We start from the raw sequence: 22,327 nt of genomic DNA, 5'->3' as shown, positions 1-22,327 counted from the left end.
GATAGGACAGACGGACACAGTAGACACAAAAGTGGTTTAAAAGACTTCCTAAACTCTTTCATTTCGAAGAATGTCATGTGTCAAATGTTTATTTTGTAAGCAGCAGAAAGGAAACACACATTTTTATGGCTCTGCTCAAGCTGGGGAAATAAGTGTCCTTTCCAGTGGATAGGACAAAAGGGCACAGTGGAGAAAAAAAAAAGTCACAAAAGACTTCCTAGAGTCTTTTTAAATAGGTTCAGCTCAATGTCATCTGTCCAGTGTTCATTTTGTAAAGAGAAGAGCATTTCTATAACAAAAGCTCAGCTGTGGAAATGAGTATCTACCCCAGTGGATAGGTTGTAGAGGCACATTAAATATGAATCTGGTAATGAAAACTGTCTACAGTCTTTTGAACAATTTTAGCTAAAAAGTGTTCATTTTGCAAGCAGCTTACAGGGGCACGCGTTTCTATAGCAAAGGCTCAGCTGTGGAAATGAGTGTCCCCTCTGGAGGAACGGATGGATGGGGCACAGTAGATATGAACATACTACAGAAGACTGCCTGATAGGTTTATTAAAGACACTGTGCACCATTTTAACTACCCAGTGTTCATTTTGTCAGGAGGCACAGCAGATAAAGATGACCATTTAATGCTTTCTGCAAGTTTTTAAAAACATTGGATCATGACCATGATCAGCTGTACATGTAATATACAGGAAAAAGAGCTTTATAGGATGATACCTGCATTAAAATGAGATCCTCCCCCAATATAAAAGAGTGGTCATGACGGGCAATGCATTTTTTTATAGAACTTAAACTATTTCATTCACATGTTTACAAACAGACAGGTCAGCATTTTGCATGGAGCATGCATTAAATCAACAGAGAAAAAGTGCACAAAGATGCATGAAAAACATGACAACTATCTCAGAAGAGGCCCTGAATTCCACAGGTCATAGATTTCTTCAAAGCAGAGGACCTAAATGATGGGCTAATGTATTTCTAATGTTTTTCATGTCTTTCTTACATTCTGATGACCTGTTGCATATTTAGCCCTTTGTTCATCATTTTAGCAAAGCATAACTAGGCTCTTCTTAAAATTCACCATTTGGGATACAAGGCCACTGTGTCAGCCACACAGCACAATTAGAAAAATGTATGTCTCCACACAGCCCTCACGCCCAGCGGGGACACATCATGTACAAATGAGCTTTTAGTAGAATGTAGTTGGATACAGGGGAATCTACCCCTGTACTTACATTACTAACATTAAGAGCACATTTGCTCACTAATAAAGCAAATGGCCTTTTGCATTTGCTACAATATCATTTGTTTGCAGCTGGCGAACCAAGTACAAGTAATAATCACCAAAGCCTATTTTTGGTTGCATTTACGACCATTTTAGTCACAGCCTGGAGCTCTGAACTTCTTTATCTCTCACTGACTTATTTACCCTTCACCACTGCCAAGCAAACACAGCCAATGGAATCCAGCTGAAGACCTCCACAGCTCTGCTCCATTGACGAGCCATCCAATTCCACACATCCAAAAATGTTCCCATTGTTTGCATTATACAGTATGTCAAGCATATTACACAGCACGTCCAATCGTTTAGGTCTTTCTCAGGATTCCCACTTCAAGGCACACTTTTCACATCATTCTAACAAAACATCCTAAAACTATAGTTAAGATTAGGGTCCCCTTTCTTGTTGTTCTCATTGACTCACCAATCAAACTGAACCACAATTCATTTTGGGTAATATCCTTAAAGACGGGGTCACACTTACAACACAGAGTTAACACATAAAAATTAGTTACAAGGTACAAATAAATCAACAAAAAATCTAATTTCCTAGTTTGCTCTTGTTTACACAGATTTACATGTTTTGTTTAACATTTAACACTTTGAACACGAGGCACAAGTCAACTGAGCCTGTCAAAGCATGACATATGAGATAACTGATACCTCACTATACAGACACTATAGACACTGCTAGCAGGCTGGCAATCTCTGCTGATGTGTCTCAGGTACCTACTAGAGTGCTGCCATTTAATGGATATCCATTGACTTTTTTTTCAGCTTGCAGAAAATGTTATAAATAGTCTATAGCACTACTGATTTTATGAAATAATTAAATTTGTTGCAAGATAAATATAATTCAAGATTAATATTTTTCATGATAATGATAGGGATAAAATAATGACAAACACTTGGATGATGTGAGGTTCTGGTACTGATGCGGATAGATGCCCACAAGGTAATTCTTCATCACAAGGATGGTGGCACATGTGCTTCTAAGCCTGTACTCTGCATGGTGCCATGCTTCCAGGATTCTTATTCAAATGCTGACTTTTAGTCGTGCTACTGATGAAAATAAAGTAATTAGTTGTTTCTTTACAGTTTTCAAGGGATTTATTTATATTTTCAAAGTTTTGACAGTTACTGTTAATAACAAAACTGTTACTTTCTAATGCATTTATTTAAATTTTTATAAGTTTTGATAGAGCTTATTTATTATATATCCATAGGCCCATACTGTAGCAGCCGGGTTATAAACAGTCCAGCTGTCAATGTGTTAAATACGTTTACAACTTTATTGTCAATTTTAATATACTGCTATAATATATGCACACAGTATATTTTTTAAAATCTACTCTGGAACAAGAACTTTATATAACACACTCATATCACCGACTCTAGATATAGGAAGTCAACTCTATGCCACACTATTAAAAATTGTAAATTACCTCAAAAAATCATTCAGCAGGGCTAAATTGAAATGCTAGAGAACTTTTTACAGCCCCAACAGGAAGAAATGGATGTGGTGGATGCCTGGTTTCAACAGAATGGAGCAACAGCTCATACGGTACAGATATCATGCAAGTTTTGCAGGCGATATTTCCAGGGAAGCTGATCTCCCTAAGTAGCGATGTCGGGTGGCCTTGGCATTCACCTGATCTTGCTCCGTGTGATGTCTTGTTGTGGGCCTATCTGAAGTCAAAGGTATACACACACTGACCTCAAAACCGTGAAGCTCTCAAGGATGCTATTCACCATAAAATCTCTGCTATTCCCCTTGAAATGGCCAAACGAGTCAGGTGAGAGTTCAGAAATCGTTTTGAAGAGTGTATCGCTAATGATGGCCACCTCCTTGAAGACATCATTTTCAAAAACAGTGAAAAAAATTTATTTTATATACCCTTTCTTGTGTCGTAATGAAATGTTCTTTATCTTGTAATGCTTTTGTAGAATAAACGTTTGAAATGTAGTACTTCTTTTTGGCTCACCCTGTATAAAGCAAAACAAAGTACTGTTTAAATGATATCAAGTATAAGCAGTTTTCTCCTTAAAAATATTTAAGCTAAAAATCAAAGATAATATAGTATGCTTCGCTAGTAAACTAATATCTTAAAAGTAAAAAAACGGGTAATTACTGACAGTTAATAAAACCCTGAGTCTTGCTTGTGGCAGCTGGGGGACTGAACAAAGACTGTATTTTAAATCGAAAAGAAACTGAAATGATGTGTGGGATTATTTGCCTCCATGAAAACACTTTTTCATCTATAGCGGACTAGAGCTGCAGGGGAATCTCAGTTAGGTGGGCCAAAAGTATGTGCAAACAACTCCATTCCATAACACTCTCAAGTAACTCTGCATTGTTTTTCATAAAAAAAAAAAAATAATTACAAAACCGTACCAAAAAGTAACATGACCTGCAGTAAATTACAGCAAAAGAGTGCTTGTTAGCATTATGGCTACAGAGTTATTTGGTAAGTTTATTTTTAAAAATATGGTTTGAATAAGACGGCACGGTGGAGCAGTGGGTAGCGCTGCAGCCTCGCAGTTAGGAGACCCAGGGTCACTTCCCAGGTCCTCCCTGCGTGGAGTTTGCATGTTCTTCCCGTGTCTGTGTGGGTTTCCTCCCACAGTCCAAAGACATGCAGGTTAGGTGCATTGGCGATCCTAAATTGTCTCTAGTGTGTGCTTGGTGCGTTTGTGTGTGTGTGTGTGTGTGCGCCCTGCGGTGGGCTGGCGCCCTGCCCGGGGTTTGTTTCCTGCCTTGCGCCCTGTGTTGGCTGGGGTTGGCTCCAGCAGACCCCCGTGACCCTGTAGATGGGATGTGGCGGGTTGGATAATTGATGAATGTATGGTTTGAATATAATGCTATTTAGGTTTTAAATTCTGTATTTTTTTCTTAGTTAATCTGGCACCTGCATCTTCTTTTGGGTTAAATTTTACAGGCCTATAATGCAGCCATTCACTACATAATGATTAGTAGAATATTGACCTTGTCTGGTTTAAACAAGAACTTCTGGGGAGCTGCAGTGCTTCCTGCTGTGATGAACACTCTCCAGTGGAGTGCTAGTGAAACAACTCCAGAAGTATTTGGAGTTGTAATTTTTCTCCAAATACCCAATTAATAAGTTGTTGTGTATGGATCAAGTAGTTGCTTGATATATTTCTTCTGCTTATACTCAAGGTTTTGGTATTTTGAGGTGTTCCTTTGATATGCATCACTAAGAAAAATATGTTTGAGTCAACTTTTGCCCTCTGTTTCAAACAATCTGAAAAAGGAAAAAATGATGGAATGGCAAAGGCAATCTCAATTCAAGCAATCTGCTCACTAAGATTTTTTGTAAACTTAAAGGCAGATATCTAGTGTCCCTTTCACCTATTCAATTTTCTCATTTATTTGCACTCCAAGCACTTTGTGTACATCCTCAACCTATCACAGAGAGTGAGCCCAGTTGCATCACACAGGAATCCCATTTTGGTGGCTTGTACTCACAATTACAGTACATTCATTTTGTCGTTACAACAAGAGAAAATGGCAAAGTAGTCAGGTAAATCAACAGCTTCTCCAATGGATTCAGCTGTTGAGTCTCCTTCACAGTCCAGTACAACCTCTGCAAAACTGCTGTCACTTTATTGATTTTTATGTCAATGCCAGGATCAACCCTGTGCTCACTTATGAACAAAATATGCATGTACTTGAACTCGTCTGCTGCTCAAGTCTTACCTGCAAACAACAAGCTGCTTTTTTATGGGACAGGACCATGACATAAAATTTGGACATGGTGAATCTCATTCCAATGGCATCACACTCGCCGTTGATTCTTTGCAGTGGGCACCACAGATCATAGTCTGATGAGACAAAGATGAAAACATTATTGGAAAAGAGCTGAGACTTGGCCATTAGATTCTCAAACTGAATATTTTACCAGCCTCGGCAGTGTATTCCTCATCACAAAGAGGATAACTCATGCCCATAGCAGAATCCAGTGCACACAATGAAAGGAATGAATGAAAAATGTTCTTGGAACTGCAAATAATAGACACAGAAGAGCAAAGTGTGATGATCCACTATTGCACATCCAGGACAAAATGCACACTGCATCTTCTGGATATGATATTCAGCTGTTTAACAGTGCCCCAGTCTCAAAACCCTGCCAAAGGCTTTATACATTTACAAATACACAGGCTAACATTCCAGTCTGTCAGTTCCAAGGTGATATCCCCAGTGCTTTCAGGAATTCTAGGTAGATATTATCCAACCTGAGGTCTTGTAACTATGGACCTTTTAAATCACCACTGCAACCATAGACGGACCCAACCTCTACCAATGCCTCTGTCTTCTCCAAGGAGGGCATATCTATGTAGTTTACAAATTCCTCCAAACTTGCTCTTTCCATCTCTACACAATATCATATCAGAGCCAGAGAAAAGACTTCTGAGTTATTAAAGGGTTCTCCATTATCTATATTAGGCGGTGTAAAAGTCTTCTGCAATGGCCTTTTTGGTCTGCTGTACCTTAAAGACAAAACTGTCATTTTCTTCTTTAACATTATATTTCCATACAGCTAATATCTGAGTCTACCAGCATTACAATCCCAGGTCCTTAGATAAAATACAATTATACCTCTTCTGCATTATAACAAAGGTGTAAAAATGAATAGCCTCTACAGTCACACTTATGAAACTGTCTGTATTAGCAAGCAGTTTCTTTCAGTGTTCTACCAGAAAAAGAATAGTCAAGGAAGAAGTGAAGTTCATCAGGAATAGTAAGGGAAATTAAAAAGTGCAGACAGTGAAACAGCAGATAGAAAGAGCTACAAAAAAAGAAAGATCTTAGCTGATGCTTTGAGCACAATTCATGTGGCCATAACTGTATGTAGGAATTTGTTGACACAATAGAAGATCATGAACTGGTAGAAGCAAAATGTGTAGGGTGCTGATCCAAAATAGTGGCTTGACAATTTCAGAACACTGATGGAGAATTAAACTGAGGTTGAGAGCATGCTCTGATATAGCTTGAATTACTTACCTTAATATGTGTATGCAAAAATCTGGAAAAAAAAATGCACACATCACTTCCTTTAGGAAGTACCAAGCAAGTGGGCTGTATTAACTGGTGGCAGTCCCCCAAATGCATATTGAGTCTGTCTCCTTGCTTTCTCTCAATTTGTGAAATGGGTACTTTCATTCATCTTAATTTTCATGCAGAGATATGACAAAAGTTGAACAACAGGTAGTTAGGGATGCAAATTTCCAAACAAGTCAGAATCAGCTTTTTAAAAAAGTAGGTCACATGATTTAGTATCAAAGTGGCCTAAATCTGGTGATTCCGTGTGGTTTCATGCTTGTAAGGAGGGAGTTTTACCTTCTAAGATTCATAGGTGCACGGTTACATACAATTTACATCAAATAGCTTGGGGAGGTGTCCTTCTTGGAGGTACAAACAGACATGCTGTTGTTATAAACAAAGGATGCAAATGTGGTCAAAACTGATTGTATGCTCTGGTACACTTACACTAAGTACTAGTATCCATGAGGCAAGAACAGGCATATTTGCCCACTTCAAGCACTGATTTTACTCTGGCTCCTGGTATAAAACTAAACAGGTACAAAACTACAGAGGTTCACCTGTAACACTTACTTTACCATACTTCCTCGTGTAAAACTAAACTCTTCTGTACAGGGTTTAAGATGATCCCTTGCTAAGACAATATGTTGTCAGAAAAACAAGCCCACTGCGCTCACGTTCTATTTTGATAGTGAATTGCACTGTTTACATACAGTACTTAGCTGTGATTGTTAAATTTAGAACTTGTGCCTCTATTATTATAAGGTGATGTAAAGGATGATGACTAAATTGGCGCCATGTGCTCAAATTGCCTATAATGGTCTATGAAAAAAGTGGATAATTATTTCCGTACACAGATTTGAGAACAGCTGATTCAGCCAGACACATTAAAACAGATAATGGATAGGTAGATGGCCAAATCATCAATTTGTGAGAAGAAAATGTGGGCAACATTCTTAAAAGTGCATAAACAGTCTTTAAAAATTAATCATACTTTTGATTCAAAATAAGCAGATGCATCTCAACTAGACTTAAAATGCTAGACAATTCAATAAGTGTGCAAATAATCAAATATGATTTCCTGCAACTCTGAACTGGATTAAGTGGGTCTAAGAATATTATGTAAATTGTGAGTGTATTAACAGATAAATAAGAGTAAATTATGGCTCATTAACGACATTTAAATTTATACAGAACACTGCACTGAGCAAACAAGTGACTGTGCTGAACACATTTTTAAGAGTCTGATCCCTAAAAATTTACTTTAATAAAAGGTTAAGTATCTGTGTGTCCATCCTGTTGCTCTGTCTCTGTTATTCCAAAAGATGGAGCATCACAAACATTTTGGAAATAAAGTGCATTGCATTTATCATTTTAACATATGGTTCATCACAAACCTTAACACTGCCTTCCTGAATCCTATACCAAAGGCATTTACTACGTACATACTTATTGAATGGTACACTGTACGTGCGAATGCTTAGGTATATGTTGATTACTGAGATTTTAACCAGTCTTAGAGGGGTAGCATGAGTAGTATCTTTTAAAAAGTGTACATTTCTTTCTCATGTTTGCAGCAGCTTCCAGAAACAATGAAAAGTAATGCTGAGCTGGCTGGTCAAGTCAAGTTGGGGAGCATGCACTGGTACACGACTAAACAACTCGGGATCCATGTTGGTAACCCCCTAGGTAGGCACGCAGTTCAGTCCCACCCTTCGGAAATGACCCTCTATCTGCCGCAGGAAGGTGTTACGTGGGCAACACCTTGACCTGGTCCAGCCACTTGGGTCCCTAACAATGAGGATCTTACGAGCTGGATCACCCTTGGGGAAACGCACAACATGGCCATAGTGCCATAACTGATGCTCCCTCATAATGCAAGTTATGTGCCTTATTCAGGACTCCATGAGCAACCGCTCATTCGACACAAAGTCAAACCAATGGTAGCTAAAGATTTTCCAGAGAGACGCAGTACCAAAGGAGTCCAGTCTTCGTCTCAGGTCACTGGATAGCGTCCATGTCTCGCAACCATATAGCAAGACAGGAAGCACCAGGACTCAAAAGAATTTGACCTTCGTCCTTTTGCATAGATATCGGGAGCGCCACACACCCCTTTCCAGCAGCCTCATGACCCCCCATGCTCTCCCAATCCATCTACTGACTTCATAGGAAGAGTCACCAGAGACATAAATGTCACTGCTAAGGTAAGGAAACCTCTTAACAAGGTCGACACTCTCCACAAACAGACACACTGCTAATGACTGTGCCCAAGAGGTCATTAAAGGCCTGGCTGGTACTATTTTAAAAGTTTTAATGTCAAAATGAACAGAATTGTCATTAAATTAGAATTATTTTGTTTTCAATAAGCATGGTGTTGATCAAAAAACCATACTGTAAAAACTGTTCCAGCACAGCAAACAAACTTTAAGGCAACCATTTAAAATTCAACAACATATTTAATTGTGGAGAGTGCATGAAAGATAAGCTAGCAGCACTAAGTCCTGGTAGAGTTTGGTCTGAGACATAGATAACCATTAATTACTTGTTTCCATTATAACACAGGCCTGTATTCACCAGGCTACTGAAAGCAAATTCAGATAAAAAGAAGCCATCACATTTCATTTATCCAAAGACAAGGCTCCAATTAAAATTGTGTGCAATAAAGGTTTTAACAAAATAATCAACACCCAGGGCAAGAGATGCGTCACCAACTCCATCAATTATTTTCATAAAGTTGCACTGCCTTTAGTTTATTCCAAACTGAAACTGATCTGAAACAAGTGTCACTTTATGTAACACATCTTATTTGTTGTTAAGCAGAACTATGAAAGCATGTGTGAGGATAATGTTTCATTATATTGATGAGAAATTTACACTGAAAAGCTGATGATTGAAATGTTGCTTTCTTTAAATGAGTGTGTCTTTTGTTAAAATATTTTCTTAAAGAGTGGGGAAACAACTGGTGGAGGCATCAGTATGTGGCAAACTGCTACCATCTAAATACTTCTGAAGCTGCCTATATTTTAATACATTTAATGTGTTTATATATCCATGAAATAGTACAGTATAAGGTTGTGTTTATTTTCACTTCTTGATCTTGCTTTACTGTCTTTTAAGATTTTATTATACACTTTAATTTTTACATATACAAGCAACTTTTGTTCTCTTAATATAAAGGAAACCCAAATTACCATTCCCATGTTTAGCATTTTTCCAGTTTATATTTCTAAGTGGTGACGATAGCTGGTCTTTTAGAATGAACATTTGTTTTGAGTAAAAAGAAAAATGTTTGTGTTATATTTAATGTTTACTTCACAATTATTGGTACCATTATTGTAAAAAAAACAAAAAAACAAAAAAAAACAAAATTTTTACTTTTTCAATCAATCAATTTATTTTACATTAACAAATTTTTTAAGGAGTTCAAACCTTCAAAATGGTAAGACGCGGTACATATTTCACTGTAGTACTGTTAATTTGAATTGAAATGAACAATTACAATTATAACATCAAAGGCAATAATTATTAATGTCATAATCGTGTACCCTTACAATTTTGGCTTTGGGGGTGTAAAAGGTAGAAGAGTATAATCCGCACTAATCTGGAGTACTCATTAAAAATGAAATAATTTACTCATGACGAGTAAATATATAATAAGCAAGAACAGTTCTGTCAGATATTTGCAATAATAAAATGTGAGTTTCACTTAAATGTTTAAAATATGCTAGACTGTAACAGAAAAGTGATACCCTACATGCTTTTGTTTGAAATTTGTCATTTTAAGCCTTCTGGGAATACCTTGTACAGGGCTATGACTACCAGAAAAGAACCAAATATTAAAAATATGATCATATTTGTAATCAGCAACTTTGAAATAAAAAAAGTGTCATTTTATGCTAAGTTTTGTGAATAGGAGTAACTTTGAGTCCTTGTATCCCATTAGGTGATGAACCCCTGAGGTCAGTTGATGTGGCCTGCACAGCTTCTGTCCTTCTAATCATTTCAGCTAAAGATACTTATTGGCATACTCTTACATAATAGTGCAATATTCTACACAAAATATGGTCCAAAAAAAAAGACTACAAAAATGTGTTATCATGCTCTATGTAAGAAAACACAGCAATTTCATTATGAATTATCATGTTAACTATACATTATATTATATAATTATATACAATTATTGCTGTGTTTATAGATAATGAAACTGATGCACAAATTATTACATTCTATAATTGCAATGCAATCAAATCCAACCCACCATCACCCCCTCAGAACTACTGTAGGAGAACCTGCATGTGCTATCATGCCATTGTAGATGGTGCAGAATGCAGCTGCTCAAAACAGCCAAGATGGGCACATGTCACTCCTCTCTTCAGGTTGCTACACTGACTCTCTGTGGTATACATTAAAGTTCAAATCCCTGGAGCTTGACTACAGAGTAGCCAGTGGGTCAGCACCCGAGTATATGGAGACACTGGTGAAGTGCTATTCTCCTTTGTACACACTCAGGTATGCCAGGGAAAACAGCATGATGCCACCTCTGAGTGGTATCAAGTCTCAATCCAGATTCTTTTATTGTGTAGTTATTAGTTAGTGAAACAAGCTGCCCACCTCCATCCAAACTGCTGACTCCCTCAATGTATTTAAGAAGCAATTGAAAATTCATCTGTTCTGTGAAAATCTAACTGAATTTATAAACAAAAATGTGCTCTGTGATCTTTCACATTATTGGTTGATTTGTTGTTAATCGTGGCAATCAACTTTTGCTGCCTGCCCAACTACTCTTGCTGAACAAACAGGCCCTAGCTTAATATTACTCGATTATGTTACCTCTTTTGTAAGTCACTTTGGATAAAAGTGTCTGCCAAGCAAATACATGTAAGTAAAAAAGTAAAATAATCAATTCATTTAAATGAATTGAATACAAATACCCATCGTTAATCAAGACAGGTTGAACAATATATCATATGTGGGGGTTTTCTCAAAACTGAGAGCCAGAAGGTCCCAGTCAAAAAAATAAAATGGTTTCAAAGCATTCATAAGAAATTCTTATGACCACAATCAAAAATGAGCAATTATGTATGTTCCATTAGCAACAGTTTAAAAAAGTGGATGGAATAAAAATCTTCAATTTGAGACCCCTGGTTTAAGGTAAAAGAAAGAAAACAGGTGCCTAGAAATAGAGTCAAAGAAATTCACATACGGTAGCTTGAACAAAGCAGACAATGAAGACAGACTTTGGAATATTCCCCAAAACTCAAAGCATTGGGATGTGTGCTTTCATGTGCTGCCACCTGGTGGATTCATCGAACATTTCACCTTTACTGCGGAATAAATTCAGCAGTACAGTATTTTTTAAAATTAGTAGAACCGCAGCAATTAAGTTTATTAATAACAAACGTTTCAAGTTATGTTCATACAAATGAATTCATAATGTTTAATAACATAGCTCCAATCACACTGCAGTGGCCAAAAATCAGCCCGATGAAGGAAATCAGGGGATTACAGTTCTACTGGAATGCAGAGATAAGCCAGATGTCTTCGGTCCCCACTGATGCTTTCTGCGATGCGGCCGCAACGGATCGAATAATTTTTATAGCAATATAAACAAGCTGGTTCTCCAGGCGTGTCACTGGGCAAATATATTATTTATAAAACTAAAGGTGACGCTGGTCAAGCTGTCAGAAGACGGAATCATTTGATTCATCCAGGGCGCAAACCCATACGTCAGAATGTCGGCAAGATGACATCTGGCGTTAACCGATTTCCCTGTGGCGAATCCCACGTCCACACCCCCGCCTCACACCCGAACTTTTCATCATTAACAAGATGCCTTCCTCTGTGTCAGCAACTTTTTCCCCGCTCCCTCCAACCACCCCTTCCTCCACACAGGCGCTGCCCTATATTGAAAGGACGGCATCACATTAAGCAGAGATCAACTTCTCCCGTGAGGCCGGCCACGACCGATGAGCCAGCCTGCCCAGATGGTCCCGCACGAACAGCGAGTCTCGACCGCGTCTGCCGCCTGTGCTGGTATTCATTCAAAAGTGTCACATGACCCGTACATGTAAACATTTTATACATAAGTGAAACAACAAAAAAGAGACGGCCTTCTGGCGTGCTAGGTATTACATAACGCCCTGTCCTCACCTTTACAGCAGCAGTTTAATAGAGGTCAACCAGACAGAGCGCTATGGCTCCAGAACCGCTTCATTCCTGAATCTTTACGGCGACAGTTCACCTCCTTTACGCCGCCATCTTCCCTCCGCCAGGACTGGCACTTCGCTCGCGCAACCAGTCAGGAGCCGCGCTCGCCCCGCCTCCTCGTGACCACGGTCCAATTGTCAGGGCCCAGCCCGCCTCTCCCACTCACTTCACTCGCTGAATGGTGGCTTCACAGTTCCAGCACGCTTGTCTTTGTGATGTAGGTGAACTGAGCTCAATGGGACCTGCGAGTTGGTCCGCAAACTGCAGTGGTCAGCAATTCAATACGTTTTCAGGTATTTGCTTAGCTAACGATTTTATTCAAAGCGACATACAAAAAAAAACACAAGATAATCGAGTACACGTAAGTCTGGGAGAATGTCTGGGAGCAAGTTTTACAGGACAAGGTTACAAAATTAACTACCACAAGTGAAGAGCTCAGAACAAAATAAAAGCGAGTGACAGTTCGTAGGTTACAAAACCTAACATCAGTTACACAGAAAGTCACCGTACAAGAGGGTCTTCAAACACTTTTTAAACACATTTAGGGAGTTTGCAGCTCGAATGCTGGTTGACAGGTCGCTCAACCAGCTAAAAGCTAAACGTGAAGTGTCTGGATTAAGATTTGATGCCACACGAAGGTGACATCACCAGAAGCCATTTATCAGTAAACGTGGGTGGTCGTGAAGTAGACCCTAAGTGTTTCCATATATATATATATATATATATATATATATATATAAGAAACCACAGAACTAGAAGATAGGACCTAGTAAGGAGGTATAAAAAGCACCAGCACCAAACCATGGGGCACCCCCATGTGTGACTGTGGTGCACCCTTGACATCTCTCCAACCCAGGACACATGGTATGTTTGAATTCAAACCACCACAGGGCAGTCTCAGTGATTCCAAGGTCAGAGAGGGTGGCAAGGGAGATCTGGTTTTTGACCATGTTGAAGGCAAAGGAGAGATCTAGCAGGATGAGCACAGATGACAATTCAGCAGCCACGAGGAGGACAGTGATATATTTGTCGGTACATTAAAATGAGCGGGAGAGCACATTCTAAAACCATCAAAAACTGGTCGTTCGCCCAATTTGTGTGGTGCTAGTTAACAGATAGCCACATATGTGTGGGTTGGGTTCCACCGGCATCTGCACCCACACCTTCAGTTACCATTGTGCCTGCCACGCAACTGCCCTTGGGGTTACGATTTATGCAGAACGTCTGCAATGCAGAGATATGTGTGGAAAGAATCTTTTAAAGATAAATGAAATGAAACTTCACACTCTAATAATACAGGCTGTGAGAGAGTATTGGTGGGTACAGGTTGGACAAAACAGAAGAAACACAAATCAAATTTTATTTGTCACATACCATTATACACAATACAATATATAGTGAAATGCTTAGTTGCTGAACTCCAAGAGTGTGCAGTCATGGGTGAACTTTAAACCCTGAACCAGGCATCCATCATTACTTTCCACTTGGCCATTTTCATTTTAATATTACGCCTGAAGTTACAGCTGCTTGTCATGTTCAGGATGTCATCCAACCACTATGTTCTCCTTATCTTTTAATGTGTGGGACACCAGGGCATATCCTACCCCCCAATACCATTCTATCTAATGTTGCTATACTGCATTGTACAACAGCATGTAGAAAATATTTAAAGGTGTGCATACTGCGATCTCCAAAGGGGAACCCCGACTTTATTACTTTATTGATTACTCTGTTAAATATGAACTCGCTCCAATCTCCAAGGGGGAATCCACCATTCTCTGTATTCATAAACAAATACAAACATGGTTTAATTGATTTCCAAGGGTAAAATTAGGGTTCTATGATTTCATATATAAATATGAATGGGCTCCTGTCTCCAGGGGCGAAATGTTCTTTGATCTCATATAAAACTACTATGTGGACTTGTGCCTGCCATTCTTCAATTTCATTCACAAATACAAACGCTCTTCAATCTATATGGGGGAGCATCTACCCATTAATGAATATGGGCAACTTGTACCATTGAGCCAGCGCTGGAGGCAACAAAAACAATTCAGAAACACCTGGACAAGCTTCAGAACTGGATGAACACTTAGAAAATGCAGTTTAACACAGAAAAATGCAAAGTACTGCACATGGGCAAAAAGAATGTCAGTTATAAATACAAGATGGGACACACAAACCTACATACAGGAAGCAACCTTTACTAAGGATTTAGGAGTTTATGTTGACATAACATTTACATCTTCTAAGCAATGCACAGACATTATTAAAAAGGCAAATTTTAGGTTCTATCATAAAATGTGCTGAATATAAATCAAGGGACATTACGCTCAGACTATATAAGGTATAAGTGAGACCACATATGGAGTACTGTGTGACATTCTGGTTACCAAGCTACAAGGAAATCATGGCAGCACTTGAAGCTGTGCAAAGCAGAGTGACCAGGAACATCCCAGAACTTCAGGACATATTGTACTGTGATAGGCTCAGAGAATTAAACCTGTGTAGTCTCGAACCGAGGAGATAGCATGGGGACCCAATCCAGGTTTTTAAAATTCTCAAAGTCATTGATAAAGTAGATCTAGAATTATTTTAATTTAATGGTGAATTATGTAGTTGAGGGCATTATTCGTAATTAAGGGACAGAGCATTTAGGGCTAATGCCAGGAAATACTTCTTTACACAGAGTTTGCGGAATCTGAAACAAACTACCGAGACATGGAATTGAGGCAGAAACCTTGCCAACATGTAACCAGTATCTGGGTGAAATACTGGGACAGCTTAGCTAAACAAATGAGCAACAAATGGGCTGGATAAGGTCCTCTTGTTTGTCTAATATCTTATGTTCAACAAGTCTTCCAACACATCTAGTTTCACTTCACTGACATTTTGCAGCACATTCTCATTCATGACTATGTATGTGCAGCTAATTTTCAAGATCCTGCTGGAGCACCATAGTTCAAAACCTGTGATCTTCAATTTTTTGAGACATTGTAAGAGAAACTGTATCTGCACCATACCAGTGAATGGACCGAACTTGTGTTTGTAGCAGTTTTTTCTTCGTGCTTACAGGGAGATTATTCCTCATCAGCTCTTTGTTTGTCCAAAAGCTTTGTTTGGCCTTGGTGATTCCAACTCTGATGTCTAAACACGTCCTTTGTCCATTTTCCCACTCTAAACTGAGAAGCTGTTCCTTATGTTATCAACATCTGTTGGAGAGCAGACATGGGTTCTAAGGTGCAGTGAGAGCCGCACTACAGAAAATTGATGCCAGTAAATGCCAGCATGTCCAGATGGAGTGACCAGGCAGACATTGAAGGTAATCGCAGATCAACTAGTAGGGCAGTTTACTAACATTTTCAACCTCTCTTTTACAACAAATTGCTGTTTCAACATGCCTTAAATCCTCCACCACCAGTGCCCAAGAAATCAGTAATGAGATGTTTAAATGATTATTGCCTAGTAGCTTCATACCAAAAATTATGAAGTGCTTTGAGAGAATGGGTGTCTCCCATATCACGTGAATCAACCTCCCAGACCTGGACCATCATCAAGTTTGGCGACTGTGCAAACTGTTCCACAAAGGACGCAGTCACACATAACCAAACACCTATGTGAGGGTCCTATTTGTGGACCTTAGCTCTGCATTTAATACTACAATCCCACACAAACGTTTCAATACATTGAGCAAGCTGGGTCTGGAACATTTCTCTGCTCCTGGGTCATTCACTTCCTCTTAAACAGACCACAGTGCAACAGGATTGGGGACTACACTTCTTGTGCTCTCATCTTGAACATAGGAACTCTGTGGGGCTGCCTAGTGAGCTGAATGCCCTACACTCTCTTATCAATTACTTCATCCTCATTTACTCATCCAATGCCATAATTAAAGTTCCTGATGACATCACAATAGCTGAATAGCTGAAAACTGGCCTACAGGAATGAGGTGGAACACATGGCCGAGTGGTGTAAAGACAGCAACCTGATCTGAAGCTACACCAAGGCAAAGAAGATCATCATAGGCTTCAGGAGAACTAGAAAGGCAGACCACATCTCAGTTCACATTTATGAAGAAGTAGTGGAATGTATGCAGAGTGTCAAATTCCTTAGAGTTTACTTAACAAAACATCTAACATTGTCCCACAACACCTCTTACTCAATGAAAAAGCCAAACAAACCTTCTGCTTCCTTAGCAAACTGCAACACACCCAACTTCTTCAACAACTCCTGGTGAATGACTGCCACAACACCATCGAGAATATCCTTGCCTGTGTGGTACTCCAGCTCCATGGCTGCTGAGCAGAAGGATCTGCATTGTGTGGTGTAGGTGGTTCAGCAAATCATTGCAATGAGCCTCTTGCATCTGGACAGCATCTATGTTAGCCAAATAAAGAAAAAGGCTAGCAACATCAGTAGAGACACAACACACCTTGAGCATTCTCCATCTGTTCCACTGGCATCTGGGTTTTTCCCCAGTACCGTGGCCTCCATCACCACTCTGTCCAATTGCAGAAAACTGATTTTATGTACCACCATGGGCTATTATTACACACACACACACACACACACACACACACACACACACACACACACATACACATAGAATGTAGCCCCCAAAGGCTGAATCTATTTATTTCTTTCTAGGTATTAGATAGATAGATAGATAGATAGATAGATAGATACTTTATTAATCCCAAGGGGAAATTCACAGCTTTACTCCTCTTTTTTTTTGTACATGTGAAAATTTTAGTTATTTTCCTCTAATATATTGCTGACTTTATGACAGAGGTCATAACAAATTTCATTGTTTGCAAGTATAATGAAAGAAAATATTTCTATTCTATTCTACTCTGTTTTATTCTTGTTGTAACACTAAAGAAACAAGTTATAAAATATTCAAATGGTGTAACAATCAAACATGTTCAGGGACTAAGTTAACAGCTGATAAGAAAGTTGGAGCATTTTCCTATTTTTGGTGACTTTATCAAAGAGTCAGTTATCACATTTGTGTTCATTTACAACAACAACAACAACATTTATTTATATAGCACATTTTCATACAAACAGTAGCTCAAAGTGCTATACATATTAAAAAATAGAAAAATGAAAGACATAATTATAAAAAAATAAATCAACATTAACATCGAATAAGAGTAAGGTTCAATGGCCAGGGGGGACAGAAAAACAAAAAAACTCCAGACGGCTGGAGAAAAAATAAAATCTGTAGGGATTTAGATAATGATGAGTCATTAAAAAATAAATGGAATGTAATCACGTGTTAGTAGACTATATTGAATACAAGCTTTTTAACAGCATTTTGCAATGCCATGTACCGGTAGTTAAAAATGGTACCTGAATGGACTTGTGGTGGCTCAACAGTTTTCAATGACAGCAGAGTGATCACAGGCAATATTAATACATGAAAAAAGAATGGCACCTCAAAGAAGTTCCCCAAACTTTGGCACATATTTAAACTGCAGTTCTTTTTTTACTCCCATACTATATTTACAGTATATCAGTTAAGGCAGCTGCACTTTTCCTGTGTTATTAATTAGTCAAACACCTTTTAGCTGCAGGCTGATAATGTCTGTTCTTTATAATAATGTGTGGATAAAGCAGCTGTGAGGTAGTTTATACTGTAACATAAATATTGAGGACATGCTAGTCAAGTCTATGTTTATAGAGTGATGCTTACAGAATTTCTTTCCTCTTCCTTTCATTTCCAGATAGGTTACCTTTTGTGCATATGTGTATTTCTGTATGAGCTGCTTGCATGTACAGTATGCCTACCCCCGAGTTTTGGCTAAAGTTAATGTCACGTTCCCTGACTTTTTGTCATGGAGAATGACTACAATGTTCAAACAGCACTTCATTCCTAGCTGGGGTTCAAAGTAGTGTTTCCTGTCTGTTTTGCCCATTTTTGTGCCATTTATGTACAGTTAGGTCCATAAATACTATATTTGGACAGAGACAACTTTTTTCTAATTTTTGTTCTGTACATTACCACAATGAATTTTATATGAAACAACTCAGATGCAGATGAAGTGCAGACTTTCAACTTTAATTCAGTGGGGTGAACAAAATGACTGCATAAAAATGTAAGGCAACTAAAGCATTTTTTTAACATAATCCCTTCATTTCAGTGACTCAAAAGTAATTGGGCAATTGACTCAATGGCTATTTTATGGGCAGGTGTGGGCAAGTCCATTGTTATGTCATTATCGATTAAGCAGATAAAAGGCCTGGAGTTGATTTAAGGTGTGGTGCTTGCATGTGGAAGATTTTGCTGTGAACAGACAACATGCGGTCAAAGGAGCTCTCCATGCAGGTCAAAGAAGCCATCCTTAAGCTGCGAAAACAGAAAAAACCCATTGGAGAAATTGCTACAATATTACGAGTGGCAAAATCTACAGTTTGGTACATCCTGAGAAAGAAAGCCAGCACTGGTGAACTCAGCAACGCAAAAAGACCTGGATGTCCACGGAAGATAACAGTGGTGGATGATCACAGAATCATTTCCATGGTGAAGAGAAACCCCTTCACAACAGCCAACCAAGTGGACTACACTCTCCAGGGGGTAGGCGTATCGATATCCAAGTCTACCATAAAGAGAAGAATGCATAAAAGTAAATACAGAGGGTGCACTGCAAGGTGCAAGCCACTCATAAGCCTCAAGGCTAGATTGGACTTTGCTAAAGAACATCTAAAAAAGCCAGCACAGTTCTGGAAAACATTCTTTGGACAGATAAAAGCAAGATCAACCTCTACCAGAATGATGGCAAGAAAAAAGTATGGAGAAGGCGTGAAACAGCTCATTATCCAAAGCATACCACATCATCTGTAAAACACGGTGGAGGCAGTGTGATGGGTTGGGAGTGCATGGCTGCCAGTGGCACTGGGACACTAGTGTTTATTGATGATGTGACACAGGACAGAAGCAGCCGAATGAATTCTGAGGTGTTCAGAGACATACTGTACTGTCTGCTCATATCCAGCTAAATGCAGTCAAATTGATTGGGCGGCGTTTCATGATACAGATGGACAATGACTCAAAACATACAGCCAAAGCAACCCAGGAGTTTATTAAAGCAAAGAAGTGGAAAATTCTTGAATGGCCAAGTCAGTCACCTGATCTTAACCCAATTAAGCATGCATTTCACTTGTTGAAGACTAAACTTCAGACAGAAAGACCCACAAACAAACAGCAACTGAAAGCCGCTGCAGTAAAGGTCTGGCAGAGCATTAAAAAGGAGGAAACCCAGCATCTGGTGATGTCCATGAGTTTAAGACTTCAGGTTGTCATTGCCAGCAAAGGGTTTTCAACCAAGTATTAGAAATGAACATTTTATTTCCAGTTATTTAATTTGTCTGATTACTTTTGAGCCCCTGAAATAAAGGGATTGTGTTAAAAAAATACTTTAGTACCCTCACATTTTTATGCAATCTTATGGTACAACCCACTGAATTAAAGCCGAAAGTCTGCACTTCAACTGCATCTGAGTTATTTCATTTAAAATTCATTATGGTAATGTACAGAACCAAAATTAGATAAAAGTTGTCTCTGTGCATTATTCTTTGTTTATGTTTGTATCTAGAAAATGCCTTGGTTATGTTCCAGTTGTTTTGTGGGTGGTTTCCCAAGAGCCATGGTCACCTGCCAATCACCGTAAGGAACTGCCCTTCACCATAAAATTTTTTAGGGCCTCCATAGTTCATGGCGGTTCATTTTGAATATGCTAGGATGTGGAGTATTTACTTATGTTTTGCTGTGATTTGTGCTTTTTGTGTTTTCCTGGATTTTTGAACTTGTGCTCAGTTTTTGAATTGCCCTTGGGATTCTGTACCGAGACTGTGCTTGCTGTGGATTGCCTTGCCTTCTCGGGAAATTCCTTTTGTGCTTTTAGGTGCTTCTTGTACTACAGGTACAGGTACTGCTACTTGTACTTTTGTTAAAATAAATCTTTTATTTTATAAAGTTTCTTCTAGTCCCCTTTTTATCTAGTTGGCCTTTGGATGGTAGTCCCCCTTTACAGGGCAATATTTGGAAGTATTTTTGGGACTTCTGTGCTTTCGAGATTTCCCAGTCACAAGAAAGACAGACTTGCCAATTGAAGTCACTGATTGCTGTGCCATGCCAAATTACATTACTGAAAATCACAGCCCACATTTACTGACTGAGTGCAGATCTTCTGGCACAGTTGTGCTCATCTCTTTTTCTGACAGCCAATAGTGTGCTGCCAGACTGAGCCGGCACTGTACAAAGTATTAACAGCGGCAGTGAGCTCAGCAGCAATCTCTGCACTTTGTTTGATTTTTCTATGCTGGTATGGTATGATGAGCTTCTCTTCTGTTTTGTGAGGTGCATAGCCCCCGTGCCACCTGACAGAGCCAGTGCTGGAGAGTTTTAATGCTGGGGTGTGTTCAGTCCTTTTATTTTCCCTAATCTGTTTTAGTACATAAAACATGAGACATCAGACAGATGAGTTTCTCTTCTATTTTTGAAGTTCAAAACACACATGCTCCTTATTCCTCATCACTACATTCTGTTCATTTTCCTGAATGCTTATGCTGAATGCTTATTGGTTCTCAACTCTTTTACATAAACAGCCCACCAAAATTGAAAATCTGATTTTACCATAGCCAGTCTCAGAGTAGTTGGTCTCCATCGTCCAATATATGATCGATTTCATGGCTGCACGACGCTGACTTCCTCTGACTGGCTAAGATTATGTAAATGATGGTCATGATGTGAAAATCACTGGAAAATTGTCTAATATGATATGGGCTTTAGCAGTTGGCTATCTCCAGCACATGTTTTTGTCTTAAATATGTCTGTGATCATTAGTTAGTGAAAGCAGAGGTTAATGTCCATTGGAGATCAAGCACCTATAAGAGAAGTAAAAGAAGAAAAAATACTATAAAATATACAGAATATATGAGTTGATGTTACTGAAGCTGAAGCAGTAGACTAATTCATACTTGAAGACAAACTGAATGTTCCTGTGTGTTAAGACTGTCAAGTTCCCAAATTCACCAATGCTTTGCAATGGGAGATAAGATTTCAACACTTTGTACAGAGCGATCTGTTTGAGATATTTTAACGATAATTGAACTGTATTGCCAAATTTCTTTTAAGAATAAGCATGGTGCATTTCAACAAAACTGGTCCACTGGGGGCCAAGTTGTTTCACACGGACAGATAGAAAGGCTATTGCAATAGGTAATACATGTGAACACACCTAAAAATGGATTTCTATCAAAATGACACTGATTGTTTAACACCAGGCAACATTCAAAACCCATAATCATCTACTGTACTCTACTCATCTTGACTTGATGTGTTCTCAGTTTCTTCTGGTAGAGTTCAATGATTCACCTATTCATTCACAGTTAAACTAGTTTCTAACATAACAGGTTGCTGAAGCCTTCAGTAATGAGTGTAATAGGGGAACACACTCCCATTCCTTACCAAATACATGGTGTTCAATGCAAGAGGAAAACTAGAATATCTACAAAAATGGGGAGAACATGAAAACTCAAATCAGACACCACCACACCAGCGAACAGAGGTAGGCTCTTAGTGCTGAGAGGCAACAATGCTACCTGTTGAACTGCACTAATATCACACAAAACTTCTTGTCACCTAATGCTGTTCATTTTACATCTTAGAACTGAAAACTGACTGTAGGTGTCCCCAACACAATTCTTTACACTATTAAATCAAAAACCCCACTATAACATGGCCAGCTAAAGAACAACTGCCAACATTT

At 38.8% G+C, this 22,327-nt stretch overlaps 1 long non-coding RNA gene across 1 annotated transcript in view; it reads right to left on the bottom strand.

Annotated features, from left to right (window-relative positions):
• The window catches only part of LOC120518534, a 28,061-nt gene extending 15,457 nt beyond the window's left edge, over window positions 1-12,604 (bottom strand). The window contains exons 1-2 of the long non-coding RNA XR_005631251.1: window positions 12,498-12,604; window positions 5,004-5,128 (exon numbers count right to left, since the gene is read on the bottom strand). This is a non-coding gene — a long non-coding RNA (uncharacterized LOC120518534). The remainder of the gene's footprint in view (window positions 1-5,003; window positions 5,129-12,497) is intronic.
• Window positions 12,605-22,327: the final 9,723 nt, after the last annotated feature.

This window comes from Polypterus senegalus, chromosome 18, assembly GCF_016835505.1.
Source record: "Polypterus senegalus isolate Bchr_013 chromosome 18, ASM1683550v1, whole genome shotgun sequence".
NCBI classification, from domain to species: domain Eukaryota; kingdom Metazoa; phylum Chordata; class Cladistia; order Polypteriformes; family Polypteridae; genus Polypterus; species Polypterus senegalus.
This window is presented reverse-complemented; position numbering and strand designations above follow the sequence as displayed.